Source organism: Myxocyprinus asiaticus, chromosome 35 (genome assembly GCF_019703515.2).
Source record: "Myxocyprinus asiaticus isolate MX2 ecotype Aquarium Trade chromosome 35, UBuf_Myxa_2, whole genome shotgun sequence".
NCBI classification, from domain to species: Eukaryota; Metazoa; Chordata; class Actinopteri; order Cypriniformes; family Catostomidae; genus Myxocyprinus; species Myxocyprinus asiaticus.
The window spans coordinates 16,327,645-16,344,678 of record NC_059378.1 but is presented as its reverse complement, the minus strand read 5'-3'; the positions used below and the strand labels follow the sequence as shown (position 1 = coordinate 16,344,678).

General features: G+C 38.3%; 1 protein-coding gene across 1 annotated transcript in view; it reads left to right on the top strand.

Annotated features, from left to right (window-relative positions):
• The first annotated feature begins 2,756 nt into the window (after positions 1–2,756).
• The window catches only part of LOC127425860 (inactive N-acetylated-alpha-linked acidic dipeptidase-like protein 2), a 492,025-nt gene continuing 477,747 nt past the window's right edge, over positions 2,757–17,034 (top strand). Inside the window, exon 1 of the mRNA XM_051672151.1 lies at positions 2,757–2,888. The gene's annotated coding sequence lies outside the window, so the exon portion shown is untranslated. The remainder of the gene's footprint in view (positions 2,889–17,034) is intronic.

Below are 17,034 nucleotides of genomic sequence, written 5' to 3'. Positions count from 1 at the left end.
CATCCTCAGCACACGCATCCTATTTATACATGATTTTAATCATTATAGTAGTCTATATCCACAACATATTTGTAATAAAGCAACTTACATCTACACAGTGAAGAGAATGAACAGGTGAACTTGAACTAAACGACGCGCTAGTCAGAATATGTGTAATTTGCGTTGCTTAACTTGCCTTGTGAATACACTGTTTCCATAAGAAACATGCTACATGCAATGTAATATCCTTTTACGGAAAATTAATAAGTCTCTAAAGCATGAAGTATTCAGAGTACTTCTAAAAAGTAGCTAATACTTCAGTCTATTCATTATTATTTTAGGAGCTCAGTTTTTTTTTTTTTTTTTTTTTCACAACAAATATGTGTATCCTATGTATATGTTTGATACATTTTTAAATTAGAAAATGTTTATAATTTTTTCCCCTAAATGTTTAAATATGTGATTAAAGTTTGGTCTGTTACAGTTTGACACGTTTTTGTCCATTTTGCACATCATCAACTAAAAGATTTTATTTTCGTTGACTAAAATTATATGTAATTTTCGTCAGACTAAAACTGACTTAAATGAATATGACATGATGAAATACTGACAAATTTTAAAGCACATTTTTGTAAAAAGACAAACTATGACTACAACAAAAAACTGTGAGAAAATTAACTGGCCTCCTCGTTGTTTGCATTTGTTTTTGACAACATGCACTGGTGGCCAAATGTTTGGAATAATGTACATATTTTGCTGTTTCAGAAAAAGAAATTGGAAATTGGTACTTTAATTCACCAAAGTGGCATTCAACTGATCACAAAGTAAAAAACAGCACCATCACTATTTGAAAAAGTCATTTTTGATCAAATCTAGACAGGCCCCATTTCCAGCAGCCATCACTCCAACACCTTATCCTTGAGTAATCATGCTAAATTGCTAATGTGGTACTAGAAAATCACTTGCCATTATATCAAACACAGCTGACAGCTATTTGGTTCATTATATGAAGCTTAACATTGTCTTTGTGTTTGTTTTTGAGTTGGCACAGTATGCAATAGACTGGCACGTCTTAAGGCCAATATTAGGTCAAAAATGGCAAAAAAGAAACAGCTTTCTCTAGAAACTCATCAATCACTGTTTTGAGGAATGAAGGCTATACAATGCTTTTTCATACAAAGGTGTACACGACAGTCTTCAAAGACAAAGGACAACTGGCTCTAACAAGGACAGAAAGAGATGTGGAAGGCCCAGATGTACAACTAAACAAGAGGATAAGTACATCACAGACTCTAGATTGAGAAATAGACGCCTCACATGTCCTCAGCTGACAGCTTCATTGAATTCTACCCACTCAACACCAGTTTCATGTACAACAGTAAAGAGAAGACTCAGGGGTGCAGGCCTTATGGGATGAATTGCAAAGAAAAAGCCACTTTTTAAACAGAAAAATGAAAAGAAAAGGTTAGAGTGGGCAAAGAAACACAGACATTGGACAACAGATAATTGGAAAAGAGTGTTATGGATCTTAACACCATTGAGCTTTTGGGGTATCGGCTAGACTGTAAGGTGCCTGAGAAGTGCAAACAAGACAGCCACATCTATGGCAAGTGCTACAGGAAGCGTGGGGTGAAATGTCACCTGAGTATCTGGACAAACTGACAGCTAGAATGCCAAGGATCTGCAAAGCTATCATTGCTGCACGTGGAGGATTTTTTGATGAGAACTCTTTGAAGTAGTTTAAGAAGTTCTGAATTTTTTTTTATTCAAATTGTAATAGTAATTTTTCATGTTATTAATGTCCTGACTATACATTGTGATCGGTTGAATGCCACTTTGTTGAATAAAAGTACCAATTTCTTTCCATAAGAGCAAAATCTGTACATCATTCCAAACTATTGGCCACCAGTGTATATATTCAAATTACTGGCTTGAAACAGCTGTGTGTTGTTTGTCTCTTTTGTGAAAGTGCACCACATTATTTAAGCAGTCTAATTATTTTAAACAAAGCATCAGTAGCTTAACTGCAGCTGGTCAGGGCAAAAACTCTGATTAACCTATAAAAGTGTCCCAGTTTCACGTTGCAGTTAGGATATGGTATTATGCATTTATAAAATCTCATTTTTTTTAGATTTTATTAGAAAAACATTGTTTTCTAATATCTGATTGTCATTGTTCTATTTAAACCATTTGTACTATTGCAGCCTTGGGTTATAAAAGTACATTTGAAGACTAAACAAAGCATAACATTGGTGATTCATGCCTTTGGGCCATTATGTGAAAGTTCTACTCCTGTTAGAATTGGTTTCATTGTCGTGTCTGCTTACAAGGCAAATAGAAAGTCTGAATAGGGTTTATATTCCCCTTAGGGGAAAAGAAGCTCTAGGTTTATTGCTGTTTTTTTTTTTTTTTTTTTTTTTGTCTTCTCCCCTTAATCTCACCATTTAAGAAGTAGCAATTACTTCACAAACAGTCTACTGTAACAAATAAAGAGGCTGGGCATTTTAGTGTCCCAGGAAGTATTTCCCAGGTGTGTAACTGAATCATTTTCCACGTTAAGTAACTGTTTTACCATGCTACAGAGTAAGTTATTGAGCTGGTGTGTCCAGTTTCAGCAGGTGCGTGTGGTGCAGCAGGGTGGATGAGGCGCAGAACAGGTTGGATGAGTACAGGTGAGCCAGGAAGGAGCTTATGCTAATTTATCAACATGAGAGGAAATCCTCCTTAGAGCCGCACTTGAGAGAGGGAGACAGAGCTACATGAGAACCTATTAGATAACCAATTCTCCTGTCAGCCGCCTCACAGGGGGAGAAAGTAAGCAAGCGAGAGAGAGAGAGAGGGAAGGAAGAGAGAGAGTGTTCTTGCAATGGTGAACACACAGGAATTCCATTGAAACCCAGCCCTACAAGGTAAATATTTATTTTGCCACCCCTATTTTTGTCTTCGTAATGAGTGCAGAGCTTGTTTTGCTCACTGCCTTGTTTGAATGGGAAGTTATGCAGGTGCAACAGGCTTCCTGGTCTGTTAGACTCATGCAGAGAATGGTCTGTTTCCAATGGCTTTGGCAAAGGAGCCTCCTAGGTTTTTTTTAGGTAATGTTCATTAGTTGAGATGGAAGCTGTATTTCAGTTTCTCTTTTGTTGCTGCAAAAGAAACGGAGGCATAATGTTTCCTTTAGTGTTTTGTCAATATAACAGAATGTAGTGAAGTCCTAAATAGTAATAACAGCATGTAAAAAGCTACTGGAATATTTTGTGGCCTGGATGTTGGATGCCCACAGTTAAAAGACACATGGAAGATGAAATGTGACTGGTTTCTGCATTGTTTTTACATACAGTTCTAGGGACAGTACTGTACTCTTCAAAGCATTACCTTTTGACAATTTAAATGCTACTGGTTTAAAGAGTGTGTATATATACTAATATATACTGTGTATATATACTAATATATACTGTGTATATATATATATATATATATATATATATATATATATATATATATATATATATATATAATTATTGTTGCACTTTAAATGTTTTGAATACTATTCTGATGCTAGTGAAACTTTGTAATATGGCTCTTTTCGTACCACTGTCTCCTTAAGATGATTCACTTATGTGTTCCTCTTTTGTAAGTCACTTTGGATAAAAGCGTCTGCCAAATGAATAAATGTAAATGTAATGTGTGTATATATATATATATGTGTGTGTATATATACACACACACATACATATACATACACATACATACATACATACATATATATAGATGTGTATGTGTGTCCCATTGTGTATATGTGTGTGATCACTCCAACATGTGTTGGCATGCACATGTATAGATGGGATTGTGTAGTACAGTCAGCGACTATTTAATACCTCTCTCACTTACACTTGCATTCCATCCAGGTAGGTCATTAATTCAGCCCTCTTAATCTCAGAGGTGGACAATAGAGGGACAGGTGTGTGTGTGTGTGTGTGCCTGTTCTGTTTAAGAGTCAGGTCACCTTGTCCACACTTGTTATTTTGATGAAACACACTCCTCTTGCTGTCCTGCCCTAAAGGTCACAGGTCAAAAGGTGTAAGCCTGATCAGTTTTAGCAAGCATCCATTCTTTGAGTGACTGTGTATCACAAAGTAGAGACATGAGGAATACAAGATAACTGTTCATGTATAACTGGCCTGTAGTGGACTGTATGTCCTCTTGCTGGGAACTATTTTATATACAGGGGTTAAAGTGGGCCGGAACAGCATTCCGGCACCTTCGATTAAAAATAAATAAATAAATAAAATAAAATGGCAGCAAGTTTGTCAATCCATTTCAGTTATTGTGTGCAGGTTTTGTTTGATCCATTTCACACATTCCATCCCCATTTAGCATGTGTATTTGCTGAAAAAAACTTTTCAAGTTTGTTACATTATGCTTCTCTCTAGTCAGTTGCTGATGCTGGTTAAGGCAGCATATTCGACAGTGGTTGAATAAGATCATAATATACAACATCACACTGAAAATGTTGCACTTGTAACAGTTAGAACTGCATATTGCCCCTTCAAGAACAGCACACTCTTAACGGTTTCCTTTTCCGTTGAGCACTCAGCTTACGTAGTGATCGCAAACGGTGCACATCGCATGTCTGCGGGGGACGGAAGCTTTCATATTTCTGTTGCTCTTTTTTTATTTTTTATTTAGTAACAATGTTGACAGTGGAGTGTTTGCATGTGGAATGCCAGCCATGTTGTGAGTCTCTGACTAAGGGTGTGTTCACACTTGGCAGGTTTGGTTCAATTAAAACGAACTCTGGTGCGATTGCTCTGTTAGTGCAGTTCATTTGAACAAGTGTGAACGCTGCCATCCGAACCTTGGTGCGCACCAAACAAGTGGACCAAAACTGCCTGAATAGTGGGTCTCGGTCCACTTCCAAACGGACTCTGGTGCGGTTCGATTGATGTATGAACGCAACATGGACCAAAGATGTCTAAACGGACCAAAAACAGGAAGTAATTTGCCTAATACTGACCTCAAGCATACCTGGTTCTTCTCATCATAGGAGCTATGTTGCCCATTATAGTTCGGTACAGGCGTCAGAACCGCCGTCAGCTGTCCTTGCAGCATATCTTCCTTTGTGTGTGCAACGGAGGAATTCCTGGCGCTGTTTTGACTCCTTTACACATTTTATTAGCTCGTTGTTTGTTCTCAGCTGGTAAAAATAGCACAAAAGGTTGTGACTTTTTCCTGATGCGTTTTGTTTCGTATCTTTAGGTTTGGTGTTAAAAATGCCAGTGTGAACGCTAAGCGAACCAGGACTAAATGTATCATTTTCTATTTTGGTCCGGACCAAGAGAACCGAACTACAAGTGTGAACACACCCTAATTCTACTGCCACTAACTGGACAAGCTATCCCCATTAAAAAGCACATTACACACTGTTATTTGTAAATGTATCTACAGTATGTGCATAATCCATTTTTTATTATTTATTTCTATATTTATTTATCTTTTGGTAATCTTTGTTTTCTAGCAAATATACAGTGGGGTTAACTAGTGAAAATGGTTCTATAACAAGTTATTCGAGAAACAAGGACATGTTTGTGTATGAGAAAGAGAGAGAGAGAGAGAGAGAGAGAGAGAGAGAGATGAGTGAGAGTGAGTGACTGTGTGTGTGATTATCTGCATCTGTTAGTTTAACTCTATTCCTCAGTTGTAGTGTGATAGTAATCCACTCCGATTGTGGAGTGATGCTGCCATACATGCTATCAGAATTATCCTTTGAGTATTTCACCCATGTTCAAGAGTTTTGTTGTCAGAGAGAAAACATGGAGGACACCAGTTTCATTCTTGTTCATTTTTTGATGAACTCTTATTTTGACACCATACAGAAAGTGTTCTCATCTCCACCATGTTGAAAGTTTACATCTTCTCACAATTTGGCAACTTTGGGTATCAGGTAGGCGCCTTGGAGCGTGTTTGATTACTCCGTCTGTCGCAACCCTCAGCTGTGATCGACAGTAATGCTGAAGCTGTTAGTTTAACTCTATTTCTCAGCTATAGTTTTGTAGAAATCCAAGGGCCCATGGAGTGAGAGACAATTCCGGATAACTTCAAAGAAAATCGCGGACTGTCTGATAACACTCAGTTTGTCAACTTCAGCTCAACTCACCCATAGTACAAACAGGACATTTTTTTGTCACCACCTTCTGGCTCAAATGTTTTATGTCACAGGAACAAATGAACATTCGCACATATAGCTGCTCTTTCATGTCATTTTGGAACGCCACAAACACAAGCGGAGTGATAAAAACAGTCAAGTGTCCCAGTGCTGATGGTGTGAGCTATCAGCACTCTTGGAATACCTCTCGTCCAATCAGATTCGAAGACCGGAACTAATTGTTGTATAATATGTATTATTACATTGGCAGGGTAATTAGCCAATCACAGAGCTGTTTCCTCTTCATTTTTGCCAGTTTTTGACCACTACCCCTCAGATTCATGCCACACTTTAGGATCTCAATGAGGATGGATCCTAGGACACCTTTATCCACTTGTTGTGTTGGACAGCATACTTTAGAAAAATGAGTACTTTACACACTATTTGTGCTCATATTTTTGTACTATCAATTACACTGCCTCCCTTGCCTTTTAGGAGAAAACGTATATTTAGGGTTATCCAGCCAGATCCTTTTTTTTATTTGTAGTCTCAATGATAAGGGACAGACTTCTGAAGTACAGCCAGGTGTGGGGATGTAATGACCTAGCCTTGCCCTTTCCTTCTCCCACAATGCTATCTGACACATTGCTCAAAAGAGCACATCATCCTTCCTTTACCACACATATCGCCCCCTTTTGAAATGCTTCCTTTTGAAACATGGTCTTTTGAATTTCAAAGGCAAAGAGAAAAGCAATGCTCTATCCAGGTATCTAAAACCTGGTGGGATGTCCTTTGTTATCTGTCCTCAGATCGGTTGTTCCTTGGCCATTGATAAGCAAAGCTCAGAGCACCTTTGGTTTACAAAGGCGAGCAAATACCAAAATATACCTAATTTCCTCTGCACCTGTTTCACCTCAGTCAGCACATGGAACAGAAAGGATGGACATACTATGTGGATTAAGTGGAAGATGGTGACCTTCTTATTTCAGCTTAAAAAAAAAAAAAAAAAAAAAAAAAACGGTTAGAGGCAGACTGTCCTGTTTTAAAGATATATTTCACACAAAAATGAAAATTCTGTAATTTACTCACCCTGGTGTCGTTCCGAACCAGTATGAATTTTTGGTTCCGCTGAACACAAAAGAAAAAATGTATTGGACACTCTCTTTAATATAATGAAAGTGAATGGAGACTAAGTCCTCTGAAGCCCCACGATAGCTTTGTGTGATGAACAGGCCGTAAATTAAGTTGATGTTTGGTCACGATTCACGCAAGAACCAATGATATTTTATGTCATTGATGTCCAACCTGATGCGCCTAATATTTGCGGCAAAGTGCAAGATTTTGGAATGGATTAATTTTATTATACTTTTATACTTTATTATACTTTTGTTTTGTTTTTTTTTGTCATTTCTGAGCTTGACAGCCCCAGTCTGCTTTCTTTTTCATTATCTAGAAAAAAGAAGCCAATATTCTTAAAAAATTACTCTTTTCCACAAAAGAAAAAAAGTCATATGGGATTGGAACTATTTGAGTGTCAGACAATGATGATAGAATTTTCATTTTTGAGCTATATCTTTAAATATAGAGGGTAGACATCAGGTTTTCATGAGGTTTAACGAGATATAGATTTATATAGTACATTCCTTTGTTTTTCTTGAAGTTTTATTTTGGCATCAGTTCAGGCTCAGTATTTCTCCTGTCTCGTTCTTCTCGGTTTTTCAGAGTTAATTTTGCATGATCACCACAAGAGCCCAAAACAACCTGACTCAATTCACACCGTGTCACCTCACATTTGCCGGTCTGCTCTGCTGCAGGGGATCATACAGGGAGGAAATATCCCATTCAGGCTGGCTGTAGCTGGAACAGGCTTGGCAGGACAAATGAGATGGTGTCTACTAGTTCAATAGAGCAGCTGTAAATGGTTGGTTGTTGCATCACAGTTAAGCTATTTCCTTTGCATGAATCTTCTGCATGACACTTTGCAACTGTCATCTTGAGCACCTGATTTATTCATGATATTCCTTCGACAGTCGGAAGGAAAATAATGTACCTCCCCCCAACTTTTTTTGCAGATTAAAAACTCTCCATGGGTTTGTAAAGGAATTGTCAGGTCTGTCATGGATTTTGAAGGCTAAAAAGTTACCAGGAGCCATGAAGAAAGAAAGCAAACAGATCTTTGAGCAGTGTGAGTGCGAGAAGGGTCTTCCCCCATCCATAGAAAGAAATGTTAAACTGCTTTCAGCTGAACCCTTGTTTTTCTAGCACTCTATAAATTTGTCAGTTTAAATACATACAGTAGTGAAAGTTCCTACAGTGCTGGGTTTTGCAGGCTCTTTAATGGAAGTCAGCATCTATGACCACTTTCTTTTTCTAACATAATCACTGTTCAAAGTCTCCTAAAGAACCTTTGAAATAAAAACTGGAGTATTGTGGCTTATTTGTCCCTATCTATTAACTATGAAGCCATACTAGTGTACTCTTAAAAGTTCAAATGAACAAAATTAACCTTTAGCAGATATATGCATTTTAATTTTATAGTTTTTACATTTCCAGGAAAATGGGCACGTTGCGCTAAACAGATTTTTGTCCAATCAAATGACAATGTCCCTCCCACTAATACTTTCTGCAACCAACTAACAAGTATCAAATCATGGTTATGACCTATCAAAAGCCTTTTGGCTATATATATAGCCAAAAGGCTTTTGATAGGCTTTTGATAAAAAAAAAAATAAATAAATAAAAGTCTTTCATAGTGTCCCAGCCAAACTTCCTGTTTTAATACGATATGTCAACTATAAAAAATAAAATAAAATAAAAACCTGCAATTGTCAAACTATTTTATGCTGTCTTTAAGGTAATTCATTGTTCAAAACTTGTTGTCGAGACTATGTTTCAATAACATCATAATCCGTAATAAAATATGACAACAGTGATGTTATAAATTTTGCTCGTTTATCTTTATTACCAAATCACGGTAAAAGTGGATTTTTCAGGCTGGTCCGGCTAATGCACATACACGCGCTTGAGTAAAGAAACAGATGATGTCTTTATCAACATTACGCTTAGCTCTTTTAAAGATGGACTTTTTGAATATGTCATCTTGAACTTACCCTGACCTCTAGGGGCCTAGATGCAGTATCATTCAAACACAATAGAATTAATTTACAGAGGCCATTGTAAAAATTCACTATTCACAGTTAGCCATTAATCCATTAGTGAAAATGCCTAATAGTAGGGCGGTTACTGAGAGTAAGCAAGTTATATTCAGCTGGTCATGTGATTTTAAAATGACTGCCCCCATGAGGGGACCCACTAGATGTAGAATAAAACATCTTTTAGCATTATTTATATGACTTGAGTCTTCATGTTTTAATAGATATGTTTCAAAATTACTATTAATTTCTTTGTGAGTAAAACTTTTTATTAAGGAAAGCAATACTGTGTGCACCTTCAGCTTAAAGGTGGGGCATCCCTTCCTGCAGCTGCCATGATATTGAGTGTTGTAATTTGTCCCATTATTTTTTTTTTTATGAGCGGTCCGTCTCCTCCTACATATTTTGTTTCTGAACCTACCTGCACTGCTTTAATGCCACGGCCATTTTCTGCATATAGGTATTGGCGAAGAGCACAAAGATGTTTTAATGAATAGTTATTTAAGTGCCTGAACTCACCAATTCAGTGAGAGGCAAAGAGTTATTTGGCCCTGCTATATTTTCAGCTAAATAAATGTGTAATGGAAGAATATTCAAAAAAAAAAAAAAAAAAAAACTCCCAATGTTTTGACTGGATGTACACTTAATTCCCCTCTGCCCTAACTCTGGCTGCTGAACTGAACATAATAACTTCCCCATTCGCAAATGCAGTTTGTTCATCATTTCTATTTGATTTGATTTGCGTTTTCACTCTGTGTGACTGGCTGCATCTCCGCCTGGTACAGCAATAGTACCGCCCACAACCGCAAAGCCCTGCAAAGGGTGGTGCGAACTGCCAGACACATCATCGGAGGTGAGCTTCCCTCCCTCCAGGACATATATACCAGGCAAAGGAGGATCATCAGAGACTCCAGCCACCTGAGCTATGGGCTGCTCTTACTGCTACCATCAGGCAGGCAGTATCGCAGCAACAGGACCCGCACCAGCCGACTTCATGACAGCTTCTTCCCCCAAGCAATCAGACTTTTGAACTCTTGATCTCTCACGATCAATATACATCAGCACTGCACTTTATTAATCTTATTATCTCACACTGGACTGTCATAAATTATATCTCTCTTAACAACACACAGGCAACTGACTATCAACCGACAGCCTGAATGTCAATACAGTACAATACAAACTACTGTACATTTTACATATACTATATATACTATTTTTTATTGTATAATGTGTACTCTATATTGTGTGTATTGTATACTGTACATTGTATGTTATTATTTGTATATTGTGTTGTGTGAAATTATGTGTATATTAGATTTTAAATTACGTTGTGTAAATCTGATGTTTATTGTAAATTGGTATACAGGTGCATCTCAATAAATTAGAATGTCATGGAAAAGTTCATTTATTTTAGTAATTCAACTCAAATTGTGAAACTCGTGTATTAAATAAATTCAGTGCACACAGACAGAAGTAGTTTAAGTCTTTGGTTCTTTTAATTGTGATGATTTTGGCTCACATTTAACAAAAACTCACCAATTCACTATCTCAAAAAATTAGAATACATCATAAGACCAATAAAAAAAACATTTTTAGTGAATTGTTGGCCTTCTGGAAAGTATGTTCATTTACTGTATATGTACTCAATACTTGGTAGGGGCTCCTTTTGCTTTAATTACTGCCTCAATTCGGCGTGGCATGGAGGTGATCAGTTTGTGGCACTGCTGAGGTGGTATGGAAGCCCAGGTTTCTTTGACAGTGGCCTTCAGCTCATCTGCATTTTTTGGTCTCTTGTTTCTCATTTTCCTCTTGACAATACCCCATAGATTCTCTATGGGGTTCAGGTCTGGTGAGTTTGCTGGCCAGTCAAGCACACCAACACCATTGGTGTCATTTAACCAACTTTTGGTGCTTTTGGCAGTGTGGGCAGGTGCCAAATCCTGCTGGAAAATGAAATCAGCATCTTTAAAAAGCTGGTCAGCAGAAGGAAGCATGAAGTGCTCCAAAATTTCTTGGTAAACGGGTGCAGTGACTTTGGTTTTCAAAAAACACAATGGACCAACACCAGCAGATGACATTGCACCCCAAATCATCACAGACTGTGGAAACTTAACACTGGACTTCAAGCAACTTGGGCTATGAGCTTCTCCACCCTTCCTCCAGACTCTAGGACCTTGGTTTCCAAATGAAATACAAAACTTGCTCTCATCTGAAAAGAGGACTTTGGACCACTGGGCAACAGTCCAGTTCTTCTTCTCCTTAGCCCAGGTAAGACGCCTCTGACGTTGTCTGTGGTTCAGGAGTGGCTTAACAAGAGGAATACGACAACTGTAGCCAAATTCCTTGACACGTCTGTGTGTGGTGGCTCTTGATGCCTTGACCCCAGCCTCAGTCCATTCCTTGTGAAGTTCACCCAAATTCTTGAATCGATTTTTCTTGACAATCCTCATAAGGCTGCGGTTCTCTCGGTTGGTTGTGCAACTTTTTCTTCCACACTTTTTCCTTCCACTCAACTTTCTGTTAACAGCACTCTGTGAACAGCCAGCTTCTTTGGCGATGAAAGTTTGTGGCTTACCCTCCTTGTGAAGGGTGTCAATGATTGTCTTCTGGACAACTGTCAGATCAGCAGTCTTCCCCATGATTGTGTAGCCTAGTGAACCAAACTGAGAGACCATTTTGAAGGCTCAGGAAACCTTTGCAGGTGTTTTGAGTTGATTAGCTGATTGGCATGTCACCATATTCTAATTTTTTGAGATAGTGAATTGGTGGGTTTTTGTTAAATGTGAGCCAAAATCATCACAATTAAAAGAACCAAAGACTTAAATTACTTCAGTCTGTGTGCATTGAATTTATTTAATACACGAGTTTCACAATTTGAGTTGAATTACTGAAATAAATGAACTTTTCCACAACATTCTAATTTATTGAGATGCACCTGTATGTCTCATGACTGCTATGTTTCTCGGAACTACACCCAAGAGTTTCACACACTATTGCACTTGTGTATATGGTTGTGTGACAATAAAAGTGATTTGATTTTGATTTTGTGTCCCAGTTAATTCACAGCCCTCAAACAGTTTGAGAACTTTTGTGTGAGAAAGAGTGAATCACAAATATTTCACATTATTTTTCATATTTATTATTATTATTATTATTTTTTAGGTTTAATGTTCACCTGACTTATAAAACAGATTGGCTAAAAAGCCCAATCCGGGGACCACATGCTTTGCTGCAGGTGGGGCAAATGTACGCTAAATGTGTGGGAGTGGCCACAGGTGTGTGTCGCCTGAGACGTTTCTGTTGTCTCCTGGCTGTCCTCTCCTCCTCAAGCCTCTCGAATCCATGCTGGCAGTGCTGCCACCAAGTGTTACGGTTAGCTGCAGCAAGCACCAGATCCTTTGGTGGAATATTACACATTCACAGGACGGTTATTATTTGGTCTTTGTACCATTTTTTTCAGAACCCTTGCTGACCATGATGTAACTGGCCATACAGGATCCATCTTGGAAGTCTGTCCTATGACATTCTGATAACATGCCAAACCCACCGCAGATGTCGCTGAGCAATTCTGGCCTTGATACTCATGCAATGTGCTCTAGCACACAACTTCAGTGTAAGGCACATGGTCGCACCATTTGATTTTAAGGGTGTGCTGAAGGCATCCGATGTGAAACCTTTCTAGCACCCTGAAATGATGGCTGTATGTTGTCCAGGCTTCACAGCCATAGAAGAGTCTGGTAATGCAGACAGCAATTTTGGTACAAAGTTTTATATTTTTGTTAGTGAAGACCCTTCGTCTAAGCTTTCCAAATGCAACTGAGGCTCGTTTAATCCAGCTTTCAACCTCAAGATCAATACTGCAGAGATCTGAAAGTATGTTGCCAAGATATTTGAATGATGGCACAACTGTTAGTGGGTTGTTTTGGATGGTGAAAATAGGCATTAAGGACGGTTGGCAGGAGCTCCATTGGCAAACCACATCAGTCTTGTTTGTATTAATGGATAGTCCCGTCCTGCTGTAAATTATGACTATTACAGAACACACATTCACATGCACACACAGTCACACAAACTGGCGGCCCACTACTGTTACACCTACAGATTCTCAAATTCATTACACGCATATATTTGTGGATGCACTTCTGCTTGGATGGCAAAATGCTGGAGATGGCAGTTAGTCTTGGCTTCCCACTAGCAGATTTATGAATGTGTCATTAGAGACTGCATCACTGGCTATGACATGCTTGATTGCTAATAGAGCTGGAGGGTGGGGGGCTGAGACTGTCAGAAAGCAGGTTTGCCATTTTTACTCAGAAACAATCCCTGAAAGAGATTCAGCTCTTAACAGAAGAACCTACATTACATGTGTCAGCATAAGGTTTTTATGACTAATAGTACATGGATTATACAAGATTATGTACATTTACTTGCAAATGTACATTTGTTTTGATGATGTTTTCTCAGGATCAAACAGGAAGAATCAGAGTCAGAATGAGCTTTATTGCCAAGTATGCTTGACACAATGATACAATGAATTTGTCTTGGTGACAGAAGCTTCCAGTGTACAAACAATACAGCAACAAGACAGAGATAATAATAAAAAATAGAATAAAAATAAAAAGTGAATAGAAAATAAAGTATATATAGAAATACTCAATAGGAAGTGTACAGTTCTTGAAAGGAGGGCAGGGGGCAACCAATAATCCTCTCAGCAGTCCGAATGGTCCTTTGTAGTCTTCTGATATGCGATTTCATAGCTGCACCAAACCAGACAGTTACTGAAGTGCAGAGGACAGACTCAATGACTGCTGAGTAGAACTGTATCAGCAGCGCTTGTGGCAGGTTGAACTTCCTCAACTGGCGAAGGAAGTACAACGTCTGCTGGGCCTTTTTCACAATGGAGTCAATGTGGGTCTCCCACTTCAGGTCCTGTGAGATGGTAATGCCCAGGAACCTAAATGACTCCACTGCTGCCACAGTGCTGTTTAGAATGGTGAGGGGGGTCAATGTTGGGGTGTTCCTTCTAAAGTCCAAAATCATCTCCACCGTTTTGAGCATGTTCAGCGTGTTGAGCATGTTCAGCTCCAGGTTGTTAGCAGTAGTAAGTTAATATAGGATGACACGATATTAAAAATAAAGTTGAAAACCCACTGATCACATTGTAACAGTTCTTCCTGTTACTATTCTTTATTTTGTTGTTGTTGTTGTTGTTGTTGTTGTAATTTTCATCCCAGCCACTAGAGGGCACTAGGGAGGTTTACCATCTTTGAGCTTAGTCTCTTTGTAAGGAGGAGAGTTAGGAACAAGCACATGTCTGAGTCAGCAGAAGCAATGAGTTTAGCTCACCATTGCAAGCTGCCAAACCCTACTTTGAGGAGTGTTTCCTTTTCTTAGTTTCTGTGCTTATGCATATGTCTATTTGAGTATTTTCCTATTTGACTGCTTATTTGCTTGTCGTGAAGGGCAAATGAAGCCTTATGAAGCAAAGCGGCTTTCAATACAAATGTTTTGAAAATGGGTCCATTACTCGAAGCTTCAGTTCAAGGTTCAAAATACTGCCATCTGATGGTAAAAAAAAAAAAAAAAAATGAAGCATAACTAGTATCCCACTGTGAATGACAACATTTGTGAAGAAATTAAATGTATTATGAATGCTATAGTGTATTTTTTATTTTATTTTTTCTCATTCAATAAAACAAGGTTTTATAAATAAATAAGAAATAAACTAGTTAAGGCTCAAGCCTTAAGGGATGCTTACATGAGTTATGAAGATACTTTTTTATAGATAAAAAATAAATATAAAAACAATGTATTAGAGTAATAATTGAATATCAACAAGTAGATTGGGAAATAAATATGCTTGTGGGCTGGACAGTACTATTTTATTAACATGAGATGTACCCGTGCTAATGTACCTATTGAGTTCAAAGTTGCACTAGGATTTGCACTTCTTTTGAACCAGATACTGAAGCAGTCACAAGGTTTTTAGCCAAATGAAGCTTCGGACATCACAGATCACATGACTTTCCCAATACGAATCAAGCTCCGATACAGTGCTTCAATGCAAAATATGTTGGTTTTTCGACACAAGCTTCGAAGCTTTGGTGTTGACGTCACATCACTACGTGTTTGTCCACAGAGGCGTTTTTTTGTTTTTGTTTTTCTCTGTTTGACTGTGATCAACTGTAAGTTATTTTTGGGATTTACATTGCTGACTTCAACTTTCCCTTTACGGATTATATCATATTAAGATGGACTTTACTCTCTGCATGGATTATTTGTTGAAGTCTAACTATCTCCTCCAGGCCTTGCCATAAGGGTACCAAAGGTTTGGTGAGGAATTGACTTTATGTTTTTCATTCTGATAAGGACTCATGAACTGTATGATCAAGGAAAACCTTATGGACTATAAACCTTGAATTATGGACTAAATGTCAGATTTATGTTGAGTATACCTATGTCAATGGACATTGTCACTGTTGCTTTTGCTTGAGTTCATGTGGCTCATGTTTATACTGGTTCCGCTGAAATCTTTAAATATATGCTTAACTATATCTGGTGTAATGTTGGGTGGTTACCTTTCATCACTAGTTTTGATACTTACTGAATAAGATATTTAGGTAGCATTACATAATTTGGCACCTAAACAGGGACCATCTAGACAATTCAAACATTACCAACCAGCTATATCATTCATTGTTTAACCCTTTTGTTTTATGTGGTCAGTATTTCTATTTTTGTTAAACTGCTGTTTATCTCTTGATTTTTGTGAACTGTGTCTCATCTGTTATTCTGACTATCTAGAGCAGTGGTTCCCCAACACTACACATTTTGGATATCTCCCTAGTCAAACACACCTGATTCAACTATCAGCTCATTAGTGAAGACTCCAAGACCTGAATTGGGTGTGTCAGAAAAGGGATATACAAAATGTGCAGTGTTGGGGGGCCTCCAGGAACAGGGTTGGGAACCAGTGATCTAGAGTAAGGAAGGCAGATACCACATTAACAAGTTCATGCATTCTTATATATGCACAGTTTCACATTTATAAGTATGGACCCATCCAATGCAGAGATAGAGGGTCAGTCTGTACCCAATCTAGACCCAGACTTTACTGATGGACCTTTCATTACACACCGTGACTCAATTCAAGACCTGATCCATTCTATTAGTAGTTTAAATTCTGAGGTTGAGGCAGCGGAAGAGGCTCAAGAAGATGCCCCAGATTTAACACTCTTCCCACCACCTCCACCCGTAGAGGAGATTGAGGAAAGTCTCATCAGCCTGGTCATTGCAGCAAAAGTCAATGGATTAGAAGTGAGATTTAATAGCTTTGAGTGGGACAATATGGCTCATTTGAAGGATATTGAAACCAACATGCAAAATCTCCTTCAGCACCAGCAGAGTGAAAAGTCTGTGCGAGATCAAAGAAAACATGATTTAGAAGAAAGGTTAGAGTGCATGGTGAGACAAGAATGCCACACTCTGAAAAAGGTTTTTGAAGATAACATGCAAGAGTTAGAAAAGTTGGTGATGGACTCTTTAAATAAAAAAAAAGAGAGAGAGAGATGATCAGATAAAGACACTGCTTCGGTCTACTCCCATGGATGCCTCTACTCCTGCCACTGGTTCAGCTCCTACAGCTTCAGTTCTTCAAACCAGCACCCGTCAAACAGTTGTACACATTGTCACCATTACCAGGCAGCAGTTAAATTAGAGTTCTCAAAGTTTGTCAGCCAACAGAGTGAAGATCCCCTT